The sequence below is a fragment of the Pinus tabuliformis genome, chromosome 5_1 (genome assembly GCF_031772625.1).
Source record: "Pinus tabuliformis cultivar Carrire ecotype Pingquan chromosome 5_1, CPIR1, whole genome shotgun sequence".
NCBI lineage: Eukaryota > Viridiplantae > Streptophyta > Pinopsida > Pinales > Pinaceae > Pinus > Pinus tabuliformis.
In genome coordinates, this window is record NC_142305.1 from 441156725 (window position 1) to 441163030 (window position 6306).

Here is a 6306-nt window from a genome sequence, read left to right on the forward strand (position 1 = left end):
AAAAGGCTCCTTAGACAATATTTCAGATAGAGGAGAGGAAGAGGAACTAGGCGAACCAGTTGGTTCAACTACGATGATTTTGTCTCAAATAACCAAAAGAGAGATTGATTTCAAGGGCTTTAAAATGTATTTAAAGGTATACTCACGATGTGGTCAAAAAGAGACTAATAGGGATGTTATAAGATCATGGGCAACAATTTTTTAAGACGCAAAAACAAACTGGTGCTCTTTCATGTTTTAAGAGTCGAGAAAGAAGCAAAGGTGACTCTATCAATTTTAGTTTGAAACGAGCTCGAAAGGACAAGCGCTCGCGTGATCCTTTATATTTAGGCAATCAAAAAGATCAAAATGAGTGCTCAAGATGATCTAGGTAAAAAGGATTACCAGGTAACCATGAATTGCAAAATACCTCTCGGTGAACCGAGAAGTACAAGCAAGAAATCTCCTCGAATGTTGTGTGCAGTGTATCATGTTTACAAGGCAGTAGACTCGGCTTCCTATGGATAAGGGATTGCAACCTAGTGGGGTCTCCCTTTATATACTTGACGGTACAAGGAGCACAAGTCCATACTAGCACTGTCTAGTGCCGAAGTGAACGACAACTGCTAGGTTTTAAGACACTGGAACATGTCTCTAGCCTAGACCTTCTAAAATGTGATCGTTAGATTTCAAATGTGCCTTAGGTCAATTGAGTACATTTAAGAGTTTATCTTGAATTTATGTCTCGGTTTTCAGGCCTTATCGATGTGACTCAAAAACACCTATATGTAGCTAAATGAGACAAGGCCCTTTCAATTCGATGAATTATCTACACTAATGAGAGTAGAAAACACACTCAAATGCAATAAAACAAGTAATTGAAAGAAAAATGACTTTTTCACTATTTCTTCTTTTGAAAACAAAATGATGAAAAAACTCTTTCCAAATCCTAACTTTCCTATCAAATGCACTTCAAGTAGCCCTTTCACTAGTAAAGAGAAATCATTTCTTTTCCAATGCAAGTGATGATGCAACTCTAGCCTTCAATGATGCTAACTAATGTAAGATATTGATTCAGCAAACAGAATTACGTATTTTTCAATGAAATGATGAAATTAATCTTTCACAAACACATCAATGAAATATTCCCAATACAATCAATCACAAGAAAACAAAAAGCATAAAAGATAATTCCTTTCAAAACTAATGAAGCATAGAATAAACCAAAAACAAGATGGGCAATGTAATCTATGCCCGAAAAGAGACGCTCAAACACTAAATGAAACCTTTCAAACTTGTTAAATGGAAATCAAAGCAACAAAAGGACTAATCAAACAAAATGCAAGGAGAAAATTTGACTACCGACTTGACTTTCTGAGCATGAAAACAAGTGAATAGGTGACGACCTAGATGCCTTAGGGTTATACACCATCCAAGAACTCAAGAAACCAAGTGAAGAAAATGCAAATCAACCAATCATAAAAACCAAGCTAAAAGAGCTTTCCAGCCAGGGAGAACACAATCAAAACAAGATGAGAGACAGAAATCGAAAGGGCAAGACACATTGGCTATGATCTAGGGTAAAACTTGATCTTCACCTACAGGAATCGGCGTGACTGCCAAACTGACAACACGTGCCAAAAGGGGGTCAGCGCAAATGTTTTTGAGAAACTCGCATTGATAAATGTGTTGACCAAGGATTCAAGGAAAAAAATAAAATTTTCAAAGGCTAAGACCAGACTTGCCACTGTAAATTTCAGGCTCAAAGCAGTAAACCAAGCAAAGTATAGAACACTAAAGGGAAATTATGATACTAGAAAAGTTCACACAAAACCATAAAATGACAATCAATCAAACAGAAGGATTGGCTCCCCAGCGGAGTTGCCAATTTTTGGTGCAGGTAAATTCTCATTGCGGACACAAAAAATTCCTCTCGCTGGAGAGAGCGGGTCTAGCCACAAACAAACAATTTATGGAAAATCTCCTTAAGCTAGAATCAATTAAGAGGGCCTACTTCTTAGAACACTATTCCACTTGGTGATGATCCTGCTTCCTCACTCCAGCTATCTTTTGTTTCCTTCCTTCGATACTTGAAACAAGAAAACAACAACAATAACAAACGTGATAGATTACAATATTGTATTCAACGTACTTAATAGGTCAAGAAACATTAAGTGATAAATATGTAAAACGACATTTCATGTAGGAAGTCAATCAATAGTTGCATTTGTAAAAATCAGAAAGAGATTACAACTGGTGCCTTGACATTGTTGGTCTCCTCCAAAATATTTGAGTTCCCACACTTATGCTAGAACTTCATGGATAGCCCCAACAATAGAAGTTTTAAGACCTCTTTCCCTCTAGTCTCAAAACAAACCAAAATCACACTATTCTCCCTCAAACCTACACTAGAAAGCTACAAGTTATAGATGACTTGATTATTATTCAAACTCGCTCAAAAACTCTAACTAGCTTTTGCTTGGGAAGAAGAGAGGTTTATATAGCTTAGATGGATGGGAGATGGTTACTTTCATCATGGGAGAAGGTCTTATCTCTTGAGGTTGTTCCATCCTAATAGGGGAAAGGAGCCCAAACTGACTTCCTCGACTCTATCCGGCCCAGCCATCTACCAAACTTCCATTACGAAGCTTCTAGACATGGAAGCTTAAGCTCCTTATTTAGAAAACCTTCCAAAAGTGGATCGATGGGACAAGAAAAGGGCCCAGTCACTCTGAACAGCACGAGAGCTAGTTTTAACTTCTGTAAATCGGTGTGAGGAGAAAACTGGTCAGTAGTGTTGGTCTTGTGAATCAGGAACCGGAGAATCCACAGTATGAACATTTTTACACCAACGTTTCAAATCCCAAATGGGATCCATCTTCAGGGTTAAAGAATGATGATAAAGAAGAGCACTTCAGATAGAATAAATACTAATGAGGACAAATCTTAAACGTTTTGCCGATGATACCAATATAAAATGGACACATGGTAAAGCAGAACTTGACAAGTTTTTCATTCACCTAAATTCTATATCTCCAGAAATAAAATTCACAATGGAACTTGAAGAAAACATGAGCATCCCATTTTTGGACGTTCTAATCATCAGAAAAGAGGATGGCTCTTTGGGCCACAAAGTTTTCAGGAAGTCAACCCACACAGAAAGTTACCTCCATGCGGATTCCCACCATCACCCAGCCCAAAAGTTTGGTGTTCTAAACACTCTTGCCATTAGAGCCCTTCGAATTTCTGACGTAGAGCATCTGAACGAAGAAAAGAAGCATTTAGTTTTAACTTTCAAGAATATAGGCTACAAAGAACATGAGATTAAAAAAGCCATAGAGAAAGCTGAAAGAAAGTTGTTATCTCATGAGCCTAAGGCTCAAGACCAACCTCAATGTGGTAAGGTTTTTCTACCTTATATCCATGGGGTTACAGACAAAATCGCTAAAATCCTAAGAAAGAAAAACATTATCACTCATTTCTCAGCTCCTGGTACTATCAAGCAAGGATTGAAGTCGGTAAAAGATGATATTGACAATCATCAGCTTAAGGGAGTCTATAAAATAGACTGTTCTTGTGGAAAAAGCTACATAGGCGAAACAGGTCGTTCCCTCCAGACTAGGCTCAAGGAGCATGGCACTGATATTAGGAATGGAAGATCTCGTACCTCAGCCTTGGCAGAACACTCCTCGAAGACTAAGCACCATATTTGCCTGGAAAACGCATCAATTATCGCAAGGGAAGAGCAGCATCAGAGACGAAAGATCAGAGAAGCCCTTGAGATTATTAAGCATCCTCATAATCTGAACAGAGACAATGGTATGGAAATTAGCAGTAGTTGGCTTCCCTTGATCAGTGAAATCAAAAAGCGTCAACCCATCCCCAGGTAAAGCCTTCAGCAGGTAAGTTATCCCTCTCCTATTCTATTTTTATTGGTCAGTAGCTTTTATTTATCATATATAGTATTATTAGCATTAAAATTCTATAGTATATTAATTTCTATATAGCTATTAATATATTTTAATTATTATATTAATTAAATATAAATATGAATTATTTATATTTGTTAATATGATTGGGTGTAAATATATTAATTTAGTTTATATAGAAATTAATATATATTGCCCTAGGTTTTTTATTAGAATTAATTTATTATCCATTTATTTTATAGAAATAGCCTCTTTAATATAATACTTAACTCTTTAATGCTATAATACATTAATTTCTATATAATTAATTAATATATTAATCATTATATTAATCAATTATAAATATTTATTATTTATAATTGTTAATATAAATTAGTTTAATATATTAAATTAATTTATATATAAAAATTTAATACATTTTAGTTCAATCAATCAATTTACTAATATTAGTTTGAGTTCTATCCTTTTTATTCAATAGGTTTTAAACCTAGATATAAACTTTGCAAAAATTTTAATAAAAATTTTAATAAATATTAATATAAAATAAAGTAATTTATTAAAATTAAAATTAAAATAATAGAAATAAAAATTTTTGTTTCTAGCCGACAGTGGGTTATTCCTTGAGATTTGTCCTCATTAGTATTTATTCTATCTGAAGTGCTCTTCTTTATCATCATTCTTTAACCCTGAAGATGGATCCCATTTGGGATTTGAAACGTTGGTGTAAAAATGTTCATACTGTGGATTCTCCGGTTCCTAATTCACAAGATAAAAACCACAGATCTCTTAAATCCAGTGTTGGTCTTGTAAATTGGGATAGAAGGAAGATTCTTGGGAAATGACGCAAAGGGGAATTATTATACTCATGAAGAGGGACATACTGGGAGTTTCTTCATGATGGAAAAGCATGTCAGGTACACTGTAGAGGTCCTCCACGATCTTAGACGAGGAGTACAGGGACAGTGACAAAATGTTGTGTAACAGGGTTGGCCAGAGATGTTATCTCCAATGTCCATATAAACTTGAGATCGTTTAATTCTCCCAGGGAAAGTGGCACCCACTAGAAACGAATGCACCTTCAATGTTGCTAGAGGATGGCATGGCTAGACTGAAAGGATTCCAACCATATGGAAACCATTATTGGGTTTTGTTGTACTTCATACAAAGATACTTGAACCCATTGTCGAGCCTATGAACCCAGATGTGAAAGAGAAGTTAAACCCTCCAACATTGACATAGGGATATCATACGCGATGGAATAGAACCTCCACTCATTGTGAATGGATATGTAAAGGTCACTAATGTGGAGGCACCCATATTGGATGTGCCAAATGTTAGAAGTCCAATAAGATTCTACCAAAATGAGGAGAAAGAGTCATTAAAGGATGTGGTCTAGAAGGGATCTGTGGTGAAAGGAATGGATGTGGATGTGACATGTGGAATACCATCAGTCACTATAGGTGTGGACATAATGGGTTTTGACACAAAAGTATTAACTTTATCCATGAATGACTTGGGTAAGGGACTATATGAATATCTAGATAAGTCGATATCCCCACCTAATGAGATGGGTTCAAAGGTGGGATGATGAGGTGGCAAATCATGGTCAACCACTCTATGACCGAAAGGTTCAGGCCTTTGAGTATCATTCAATGTGACTCAAGGCAATGATGTACCTATATTGGAGTTCATTCTAGTCTATGGGGAGATGGAACCACCTAGTAGGGGGCAAGGGCCGTAAGTCTACAATAATGATGCAAATGAAAATCTGCCATGATGGCGGTGAAAGGTGACACAAGCGTGAACAAAGAAAAGTCCTAAGGCCACTAGATATAAAGAAAAAACAACACGCACTAAAAATATCCTAATGCTACAAACCAAGTAAACCAGAGTAGGAAATAAATCCTCGCACCACTGGAGCTCACTTAATTAATGCATGGGTCAATGGTGAGGAAATGGTTGGGACAATTACAATAGGTACTTTCTTAGCAAACCAGCTAAGGACCAAGTACTCTTATGAGTCATGGAGCACCCCCCAGGAGGACTTAGTGAGTATACTAGAAATTTCCTTAAGGTACAACAAGGACCGACCCCCTCACCATCACCCATGATAGTATCCTAAGAAAGGAAACTAAGGTCACCACCAACAACAACATATCCTAGGGGGATAGTCATTAGCTAGAACTACATGCAAGGGCATGGTATAAAGCTTGAAGCCTCCCGAAAGAGACCCCCATGAGTATGATGTAGTTCCTGGATATAACTGCCATCGGTTCCAAACAGAGTTGGGAGGTCACTCTGAAGGTCCCAATGTAGCCTAGTGCTTAACCCTTATGTTAGAAGGGCTTCCTAGACTGTGCCACTGAAAGTGGATTTACACACCCTATATCAAGATGCT